Source organism: Saccostrea echinata, unplaced genomic scaffold (assembly GCF_033153115.1).
Source record: "Saccostrea echinata isolate AGI-Se365-2 ecotype Australia unplaced genomic scaffold, CSIRO_AGI_Sech_v1 ptg000040l, whole genome shotgun sequence".
Lineage (NCBI taxonomy): Eukaryota > Metazoa > Mollusca > Bivalvia > Ostreida > Ostreidae > Saccostrea > Saccostrea echinata.
The window spans coordinates 3,573,702-3,584,548 of NW_026889789.1; positions in this window are offsets into that span (position 1 = coordinate 3,573,702).

Genomic DNA, 10,847 nt, shown 5'->3' on the forward strand with positions numbered 1-10,847 from the left:
TTGATAGTTTTCTAACACAGATCAAAAAAAAAAAAAAAAATAAAACAGTAAAAAAAAATTAGGACTTTTTTGAAAAATAGAGATAAGTGCATTTCTGAAACACTGCATGTAATGTTATGTAAAAAATATGAATTCGCAATTGTATATTTTTTTTACTGTACAGTCAAGCCTCGGTACCTCTAACTTGAAGGGACCAAGAAAAAACTTCGAGATATCTGAGGATTCGAGATATCGAGGGTAAAATACTTAAAGAATAAGTGGTTGGGACAGCAAATCACTTTGACATATCCATGGTATTCAAGATATAGTGTTCCAGATAATGAAGTTCAACTGTAACTACATTTTTTATGCAATTCATAGCACACAGATATAATGAAATTCGTTTACTTTTAAATAAATCTCAAGGTCCCTTAAATTTCAATGTAAACGAGTTTGACTGTATATGGTATTTTACAAAAGCCAAAGTGCCAAGCAATGCAAGTGCAAAGTATCAAATCCATTCCTCTTACAGTTCTCAGGATCTAGGGTATGACAGACAGACAGACACCATGTAAAGTGATCTCTGTGTCACTTTTACCAAAAATTTTTTCATAATTATTTTGTTTTCTTACCTCTTTGAAGAGCATGACAGTGGTTAAATAGGTGACAGGTAGAAATACATGTCATGGGATGTATTGGTGTAATCTTTTTAGTGAGCAGATTGCTTCATGAATTGTTTATCTGCCGTTGCTGATCTTTAACAAGGAAGACTTCTCCTGAAATAAGAAAAATTATTTTCAAAAGTGAAGTTACCTGTTACTCTTAAAGGGACATAGACACTGATTCGACATTTTGAAATATTTTCTCAAATTGTCTGTATTATATCAAGACATATATGTGGCTATAGCATTTCACACGGAAATATAATAAAAAACTTATTTTATCTGTAAATTATTGAAACTATGAATTTCGGGATGCGTTTGATTGACACATCCTTGCACTTTCACAAGTAAACTTCATCCTTAATACTTAAGAAAAATAGGTTTTTTGATACATATTAATGAAAAAATATAAAAAAATATAATCCAGAAAATTAAGAGTAGAAATGAGAGAAAGCAAAACCAACTAACCAGTATTGTCAGTCTGTGCTCAGTGATGTGTGAAGAGTTTAACAAATTGAACACAAAACAGTTTACGTTCCACATGTTAAATTGGGTGTGTTCAATTTGTTAAACTCTGCACACATCACTGAGCATGGACTGACAATACTGATGAGTTGGTTTTGCTTTCTCACATTTCAACTGTGAATTTTCTGGATTTTATCTTTAATTTTTTTTACTAAAACACAACAAAATTTCTTAAGTATCAAGGATGAAGTTTTACTTTGTGAAAGTGCAAGGATGTGTCAATCAAATGCGTCCCTAAATTCGTAGTTTCAATAATTTCCAGGTAAAATAAGTTTTTTTAATGATATTTCCCTGTGAAATACTATAGCCACACATGTCATGATCTAGTCGAAAATTTTAGAAAATATTAACTTCAAATCTGAGTCTATGCCCCTTTAAAGGTCATACACAAGAAAATAATTCACTATATTTTACTATAAAGCCTTGATTAAATTAATCAATTAATATGACCCTCACTAGATAAAAGATGAAGAAAAAATGAATGATGCTTGGACAAAAATTTGAGACCAGAAATAAAATAATTCCTTATGCAGCTTTTAATAGAGAAAATTGATATTATTGATAGGTAAGATACCTTCAATCATGTTGATTTCACATGCTGATAAACAATTTACACACCATCCAGGAAGTCGCATCATGAGCAGCTGAAAAAGGAGTATTCCTTAAATTCATTGATTGCCCATAAGTATAATATTCCTAATATTTGAGTAAAAAATAAATACTGTAGGCCTAAAATGAGAAACCGAAAAAAAAAAAAAAAAAAAACCTGAAAAGAAATTGTCTCTTTCTACAAAGAACAATAACTGACTAAGTTCATTTTGATTTGCTATTCCTGGCTCTAAGCTAAGCATGGCATAACAAGGGTCTACTGGAAAGAAACGGTAAATTATTCATATGGTAAAAAATTAACAAATCAAACTTTGTAAATAAATACCCAAGCATTTGGTTTTGTCTTTGATTTCGACAAAATGTTATTGATTTCCAAAAATTTTTGTTTATGTGTGCTGAGCCACAGTAAAATTTTAAATGTTGTAGAACTGTATATCCATATCTAGATTCAGTAAGAAATTTCTAGTCATTTGACAAGTTAATTTCACAGTTTCACCAAAGTTTGATTAACAATGTTATGGTTAATAAAATATTATCCAATTTAAGCTTATAGTTATATTATTAAAGTGCAATTTGTCAAAGTAAAAAATGCCTGTAAAAAGAACAAGTAGCCATGGGCAACAATGCTCACCCGAGTCACTATGGCCTTGCTGTTCTACTTTTTTTTTTTACTACACATGATGATGTATACTTATTCATATGTAAAAATTTAATTGTCCATTGTGGCCCCACCCTACCCGGGGGGGGGGGGGGGGGGGGTCATGATTTAAACAAACCTGAATGTACACTAAGTAATGAAGCTTTCAGAGAATTTTCATTTTCTGGTCCACTGATTCTTGAGAAGAAATGTTTTTAAAGATGCCATTAAATTTACAACAATTCTTAATTATTTCCCCTTGAAAGAGGGTGTAGCCCTTCATATGAACAAACTTGAATTTTCTTTACCCAAGGATGCTCTGTGGCAAGTTTGGTTAATATTGGCAAAGTGGTTCTGGAGAAAAAGATGAAAATGTGAAAAGTTTATGTCGCCGCCTCCAACAACAACAGTGACAGACAACAGACAAATTTTGATCAGAAAACCTCTCTTTGGCTCGCCTTTGGCTCAGGTGCTAAAATAAAAAATGGAGAAATAAAATTTATTGTTAATGACAGTTTTACTTATGTATATTAAAAGTCTTTCTCAAATACCATGGATATGTCTAAGTGCTCAAGTTCAGTGAGTTTATGAACTTTACCCTCTATTCTTGAAACCTCAATTATCTGTTTCCCAAAGGTTTTTTTTTTTTTTTTCAGCCCAATCTATTGCCATAATAGGCTTATCTCCAGGGGGTCCTCATGACTAGCAATTACATAAGCAATAATGTTTTTGGATATTAATATATTGAAATAAATAAAACTGAATAATTAAATGACAAGATATGCATTCGACATTGGGTGACACAATTGGGGAAAATTTTCTGGCATGTTACCCTCGAAGTAAGTGATTGTGAAATTTACTTGTCTGAACATAACTTTTACTTGTATAAAAATATTTCATAAAAGACCTATTTAACAATTTGAAAAAATATTGTACATTACAATAGTCTATAATACATTCATTGAGTCTGTTTTTGAGATTTTGAGTGGACACATCTATTGCAAATTACTAAACTATCATCCTATCCTAAAGTAGATGTAAATCATGTTATATAATTACATGTATGAAAGAAAAATAGTAACAAGAAATAGCTGACTATATGACTTCAAATTTTTCTTTGCCTTCTTTTGCTTATCCTTTGTAGCCTAAATTGTCTTTTGCTAAAGCTCTCCTGCCAGATAATAAAAACCCAAATTTCCTTCAGTAAAAGTACACGTTTCAAAGTTACTGTAGTTCTAAGTAGTCAACTTCCTGGTACTTTAAATATTAAAATTAAAATTGTGACAAATGCCTGAAAAACATCAGATATTTCAGACAAGTTTCGTAGTAACATTGTTCCTGACCAAGTTTGACAACCAGGGCCATCATTATTACGAGCAGGATCATTCAACATTTAACTATTTACAAACCGCATGCATGGCATGTTTTCATTTTGAACCTCCGATAAAAAGTTGACAACAAATTTTAATTCTTTAAGTTTTCATGCTCAGCTAAAAAAAGTTCTTCCTAGAAAAATATCCCTTGTCAAATCGGACAAGTGGTCAGTAATTATCACTTGTTCATGAAAAATTTTACTGGTATATGTACTGGACAAGTGGATGAGCATACAATATGTCGAGCCCAGGAACTCTGCCCCATTTTTTGTTTATATTTGCCTTAGGAACCAACAGCATTAAATCTCGAACCCGAGCTATCATAATATGTAGCATAAAAGCACACGAGGATGATCAAGAGGGTGTTACAACTGTTTCTGTTTTGTTGTATTTGTTTCTAGCATTTGTTATTAACTGTTTCTGATGTGATGTGAATTCTTCATGGTATATATAGTGAAACTATATTTGTGATAAAAACATGATAAAAAAAATTAATAAAAAATGTTTTTTCAAAAATGTAAATGATACTAGTAGTATAAAAACTCATTTTTAAGCATTTTAGAGTAGAATATAAACATCGAACCTAATGGGTCCTAGAAAAAACTTTGTGATATCCTACGATTCAAGATACTGAAGTTAAAATATGTACTTATAGCATAGCATAAATTTTCCATCTTTAACACTCAGTTATACCTCGATAAATATTGCTAATGAGAGGAGGAGCGAAATTAATATTTCTATCTTCATGATAACACAAATCTAAATAAGTCAGTTATTTTTATAGCTAATTTAGCCTTCATTAAGTTCAAAAAATTTCTTTAAATCTGTTCAGAATCAGACAAGTAAAAAATATTTATGCATTCGGACACAGGGTTTAACATTTATAAGGCATGTCTGATCGACACTGACTAGTAAAAGTTTGGTCCTGTCTAAAAATTGAGTGTACATCTGACATGTAAAATTAATATAACAAGTGTGCAGCATGTGTATTTTATTCATCTGCTCTCATGTACACACAGGATTCGAAATACCCAAAACTGTAGGGGTCTACAAATACAGTCATGACTTTAATGATTTTAGGTTAAAATTAAAAACAAGTAATTGTAATTGGAAGTATTCTATCAATACTAATATGTCAAGTTTCATCCACCAGTATAATGCTACGACATTGACGAGAAAAAACCATGCGTTTTCTACATGGGCATTTCTTCAATCAATTTGTTTATGCACCAGTATAAATTTATAAGAATCCTCTTGGGTTTTAATGTGATGGAGGAGGGTGCATTTAGTCATCAGGATGTTGTAACGCGGTCTTAAAACTCTTTAATAGCTTTGGGGCACGAACTACTTTTAAATTAGTTAAATAATCTAACTGCGTCTCCGACGAGCCCTCACCACACCTCTCTTAAACCGGGTCTGAAGCACATTAATCATTTTAATGATTAGAAAATTCTATCTACAACTATTTCCTCTTCCAGATGACATCAGTCTATTGCAGTGCAAACAAAAAATTAGTTTTATATTTTTTGGTTTTGGTGTTTGGTATCTACACTGCTTTACTGTTGTTACAAGGATTACAGCAAGTTAAACTATGAATTAAATTATTTTTTAACCCCACTAGTGATTGTACCAGCTAAATGACTGTGTATCAGTGTATCGTCCAAGTGTAGAATTGTAGATATCTTTTTATTAAAACTTTGAATTTGATAGATTTGAACTTAGGCGACTAACCGTATGTTTCTTACACATTCTTCTAATACTTCCACAACAAAACACTCGCCGCAACCATTCTTATTTGTCATCCTAAGCTTCCTCAGTCCTCGGTCGGAGCCTGTACTGCCATTTTTGGTTGGCTAAATAACCCGACCCACTATTGTTTCGTAATTAAATTGCCAACCCTTTTTTTTTTTAAATACAGAACATTTAATTCTAATAAATCAGATCTTATTTCCTCTGGTAATCCATCACATTTTTTCAGACCAGCTGTACAGCATTTCAAGACAGAATAAAAAGATAAATATTTATTTATAATTGCCATGTCGAACCTCGTATCAGTCGATGCTGAAGAAAGATGGTGATGAGGACGGAAATGCACAATTCATTTATTTTATTGATTAATCCTATTGCAAGTAATTGATGATAGTATCGTCATGATTTTTTCATAAATATGCAATACAGAATTAAAAAGTTTTGAAATTATTGGTAAATAAACATGATAAATGGCAATGTTGATAATGTATTTTTTATCACCCTGTACACATACTGAGTGTAGGGCACTGTATTACAGTATATCTGGTAGAGTTTGAAATGACATTTGTTTAATCATAAAATATGCTCTTAAAGTGAAGAAATTGCATGCGTCTAATTAAATAAACATGATAAACGAGAAAACTACATGCATGGGTCCCAACTTGCATTTCATTCTATGTTGAGGTCTCTTAGCAATACCCAGAGACCTATATAGTAATATACTAACAAAATATCACATAATTTATTCGATATATTTATATACACACCATCTTGTAAAATATTGTATCGTGTCATAGGAGATGTTCTATTGCACACCTTAAACATACACATAGCCCAATCACCCTGTTGTATGTGTTAAATGTCTATGCATATTTATGTGTTATGTGATTTACATTTCTTGTGCAGTACTTATACATTGTTTAAAAGAATTTTTAATTATTTTAAAGATAAAGTCTTGGGTCCCTGTATTTATTTTGGGGCAGACAATAGATACTAATTTAATTTAGGGTACGTGTATATCAGAAATTAAATTTGTGTCTATGATTTAGTTGCTTTCAAATTGGCTTTTAGATCAGTCTCTACTCCAGTGGAGAGGATGATTCCTCTTGATTCTGGAGTCAAAAGGTCAAAGTTATGATTGCGGGGTATGGATATGGAGTGAAAAAGAGAAGATAATGAACAGTGATCTATTTCATAAAAATTACAAACAATACAAATCTTTGAACACTGCATAAACACAGACCCCCTGAAATTCCAGAGGTGGGATCACGTGCCAAGGAGGATTAAGCATCCCCTGTTGACCGGCCACACCCACTGTGAGCCCTATATATTGATCAAGTAGATGGAATATTCAATAGTCAAATTTAGCATATAAACAAAGGCTTAACAATTGGTATGAAGCAAGTCAGCCAAAATACGACCCAGTGATAGGTTATATTTGCTAACAGGTAAATCTTTGTACACCCTTGATTACACCTGGATAACAAATCTTTATTTCCTATATAACCTAATAATTTCTCTGTAAACCCAATTCCACTAATATTTTAAACTATTGATTTACTACATGCTTCAATACATCGTGACATCATGTTGTATGGTGTTTATTTGATATAGAAACTATTCATTGTGATGTCACATTATTTAACCCCACCCACCCCACCCCAGCTTTAGCTGGGTGTAAGGAAATTTACACCCTGGTTGCTAACCAATCAGATCTCGTGTTTTAAGATACATAGGAAATAATTAAGGACTTTTATTGAAGGTTATATAAAGATTTTTCAATCCAAAGAAACATGAATTATATCAATTGAGGCAATGAAATTATAATTATTTTACCAAACTTTTTCATTTTTTCATAAATATCTCTAAAGCTTTTGAATATGTTCCATGTATACTGCCCTACTCATCTGCAAAAATGGGTACAAAACTGGTTGTTACAAAGAAACTTGGAAGTACTTGCACATGGACTACTTGGGAGCTACTTCATAGTTAGATTACTTTTTCTGTTTAACACGACAAAATGCTATAATGGTTACAACCAAAAGATTTACTTGAAATGCTTCACTTATATAGCAGCATTTATTATCTTGATACATCAGCTTTGTATATTTATTAGTATGATTGCAAATAGATGAACAGGCAGGCACATATGCTAAAGTGTTCCTTCACTTTGATTTTTTAATTATTTTAATACATACTACCTATTTTTGAAACATATTTTCTGATCTGTTCCTAGAACGAATCATAAAATTGATAAATGAATGAACTTCTTTTCTACAATTTCAGTACTGTCCAGTAAATGAAGCCAGGTTTCTCAAACTTTCCATTTTGACATTTCTGATCAATTTAATTTTATTTAAATTATGTATATAATATCTTGTAGTTGAATACATAAAAAGAGTTGGTAAAATGTATATAATTATGAACTTTTAACTAATTGTTAATTTATTTTATTTAAATTATATGTAGTAATTGATTAATGAGTGGGTGGTTGTTTAGAACTATAAAAGTTTGCATCAAAATGTGAAAACTTGTTGGTGATTCATATGAAATTCATCAAATGCTAAATAAGAAACATGCACAGTCAAACCTCATTATTTTAAAATAGATGGAACTGAAAAAACTTAGAGATATAGGAGTATTCAAGATATCGAGTGTTAATTTCTTTAAAAATAAGTGGTTCGGACTTCCAGTTAACTTTGACATATCCATGGTGTTCAAGTTATCAGCTTGAGATACCAAAGTTCAACTGTATTTAAATTTTCAGTGACTGAACACTTTTGGAATGCATCTGATACACCTGCACAAACAAAAGTTTCTAGAAAATAAACACTTATTTAAAATTGCAGTGCTTTCTCCTGAGAAATATTAGGATTCAAGGAGACTCATTTATAACTATGAATGACTAAAAAGGGTCAATAGTTCAATGCTGTAGTTCCTTATTCTAGCTTGACATTTGATTTTTGTTGTTGTTGTTGTTGTTTAACGTCCATCTCGAGAATTTTTCACTCATATGGAAATGCGACCACTTGCCGGTGGAGAGCTGCAAATTTTGACTTGTACTCGGTACTCAGGGCCATTGAGCAGTGAGGGATCTTTTTCATGCCAGCACCTACTGCGACACTGGACCTCGATATATATGGTCTCATCCGAAGGACCGGTCTCCATGTCCTACAGTGGGATTCGAACCCACGACGTAAGGATCAACTCCTTACTCCACGACTCTAGAGCAAATGCTCTAACCACTGTGCCACACAGGTGACGCTTGACATTTGAAATTCAAAGTAAAAACATTAATGTTTTATACACAATTTATAATACATGTACTCTAATGCTTCATATATGGGCAAAATGTAACATGAAAAGTATAATATTTTATCATCTATGGGACTATAGTCATATGTTGTTACCTACCATAAAGCCCTTTGGATTCCATGGGATTTGATCACATGACCAACCTGTATCTATAGCCCCATGGTAATTTTAAAGGGGATAGAATAAATGTGTCAGAAATACTTAAGCTTGTCCCTTAATAACCAGTCCTTTAGCTATAATATCTAAGTTTTCTTAGCTTTAAACCAAAAGAAATTTAACTTAAAAATCCAGCTGTTTTACAAAAATTATACAATCATGTATCTTTATAACCAAGTTGATTTGTAAAGGCAAAAAAATCAAAAATGTGCAGATAGTGAAAACAATTACAGGGTATGTGATATATGGTATAGGTCTAATTGGCGACTAATTAAGTCGCCATAGCACCTAAAAATTATGATTGGTGCCTAAAATTTTTCTAGAATTCGCCAAATTGGCGACCATTTTAAATTGGCTTGGTGATCATCAAATTACTGAACTATAAACATTTTCAATTTTTTTTTTTAGAAAGAGCCGAAAAGAAGCAATGGACATGTCTCTAATATTGACTAATATCAGTTTTTAGATTGGTGCCTAAGAAAAATTTACCTGGCGGCAAAAAAATTTGCATTGGTGACTAAATTTTTTTTTTTCATAAGGAGCCAGTTGGTGCCTAAATTTTAGAGGTCACATAGAGGCCTGTGGTAGAGTCAACATATTTAGTGCATGTTTATCAATTTACCAGTTGCCACGTGGCATAGAGTATAGAGCTTTTGCTCCAGAGTTGCAAAGTAAGGAGTTGATCCTTACTTCAAGGGTTTTAATCCCATTGTGGGACCTGAAAACCGGTCCTTTGGATAAAACCGTATAAAGCAGGTTCTTTGTTGCAGTAGGTGTTTGCACAAAATATCCCTTACTGCTAATATAAATGGCCATAAGTGCTGAGTTCAGGTCTAATTTTGCAGCCCTCCACAGGGAAGTGGTGGCTTCTTAACATGAGTAAAAAATTCTCAAAGGGACGTTAAATAAACAGTAAAAAATCATTTTACCAAGGAGAGAAATCAATTGTTAATAAATAGAACATCATGTTTGACATAAACAGAATAAAATATGAAATCTAATTCAATTTGAGCAAATATTTTTCAAATCTAAGAATTGTCGAAACTTCCTGAGGTATTGATTATTTTTAACTCTTTGAATGAATGGGATGTTTGAAATTCTTAGGAATCTTGACTTATTTTAAGTGCATTCTATAAGACTTATAAACTATGTTTCAAAGAGCAGTAGTATTTGGTTTATGTGACTACATAGGTAGTGCATATAGTCAGTGACAATTACTCCTATAAGAGGCTATCAAGTCATTTCCTCTGAGGCATGGAGATCAAAGTCACCTGCATGGTGCAATGGTTAGAGCATTTGCTTTAGAGTCGAGGAGTTTGTTTGTTTGTTTTTATGTTGTTTAACGTCCCTCTCGAGTATTTTTCACTCATATGGAGACGCCACCACTTGCCGGTGGAGAGCTGCAAATTTTGTCCTATACTCGGCACTTACGGCCATTGAGCAGTGAGGGATCTTTTTCCTGCCAGCACCTACTGCGACACGGGACCTCGGTTTATACGGTCTCATCCGAAGGACTGGGATCAACTCCTTACTCCGCGACTCTAGAGCAGACGCTCTAACCACTGCGCCATGCGGGCGACGAGTCGAGGAGTAAGATGATCCTTACATTGTGGATTCAAATCCCATAGCAGAACGTGGAGACCGGTCTTTGGAGGAGACCTTATAAACTGAGGTCCTGTGTCGCAGTAAGTGCTGACATGAAAAAGATCCCTCACTGCTCAAAAGCCATAAGTAATGAGTACAGTTTTAAATTTGCAGCCCTCCACCGGCAAGTGGTGGCTTTTTAATATGAGTGAAAAATTCTCAAAGGAACCTGAAACAAACATGGATATCAGTTTTGTG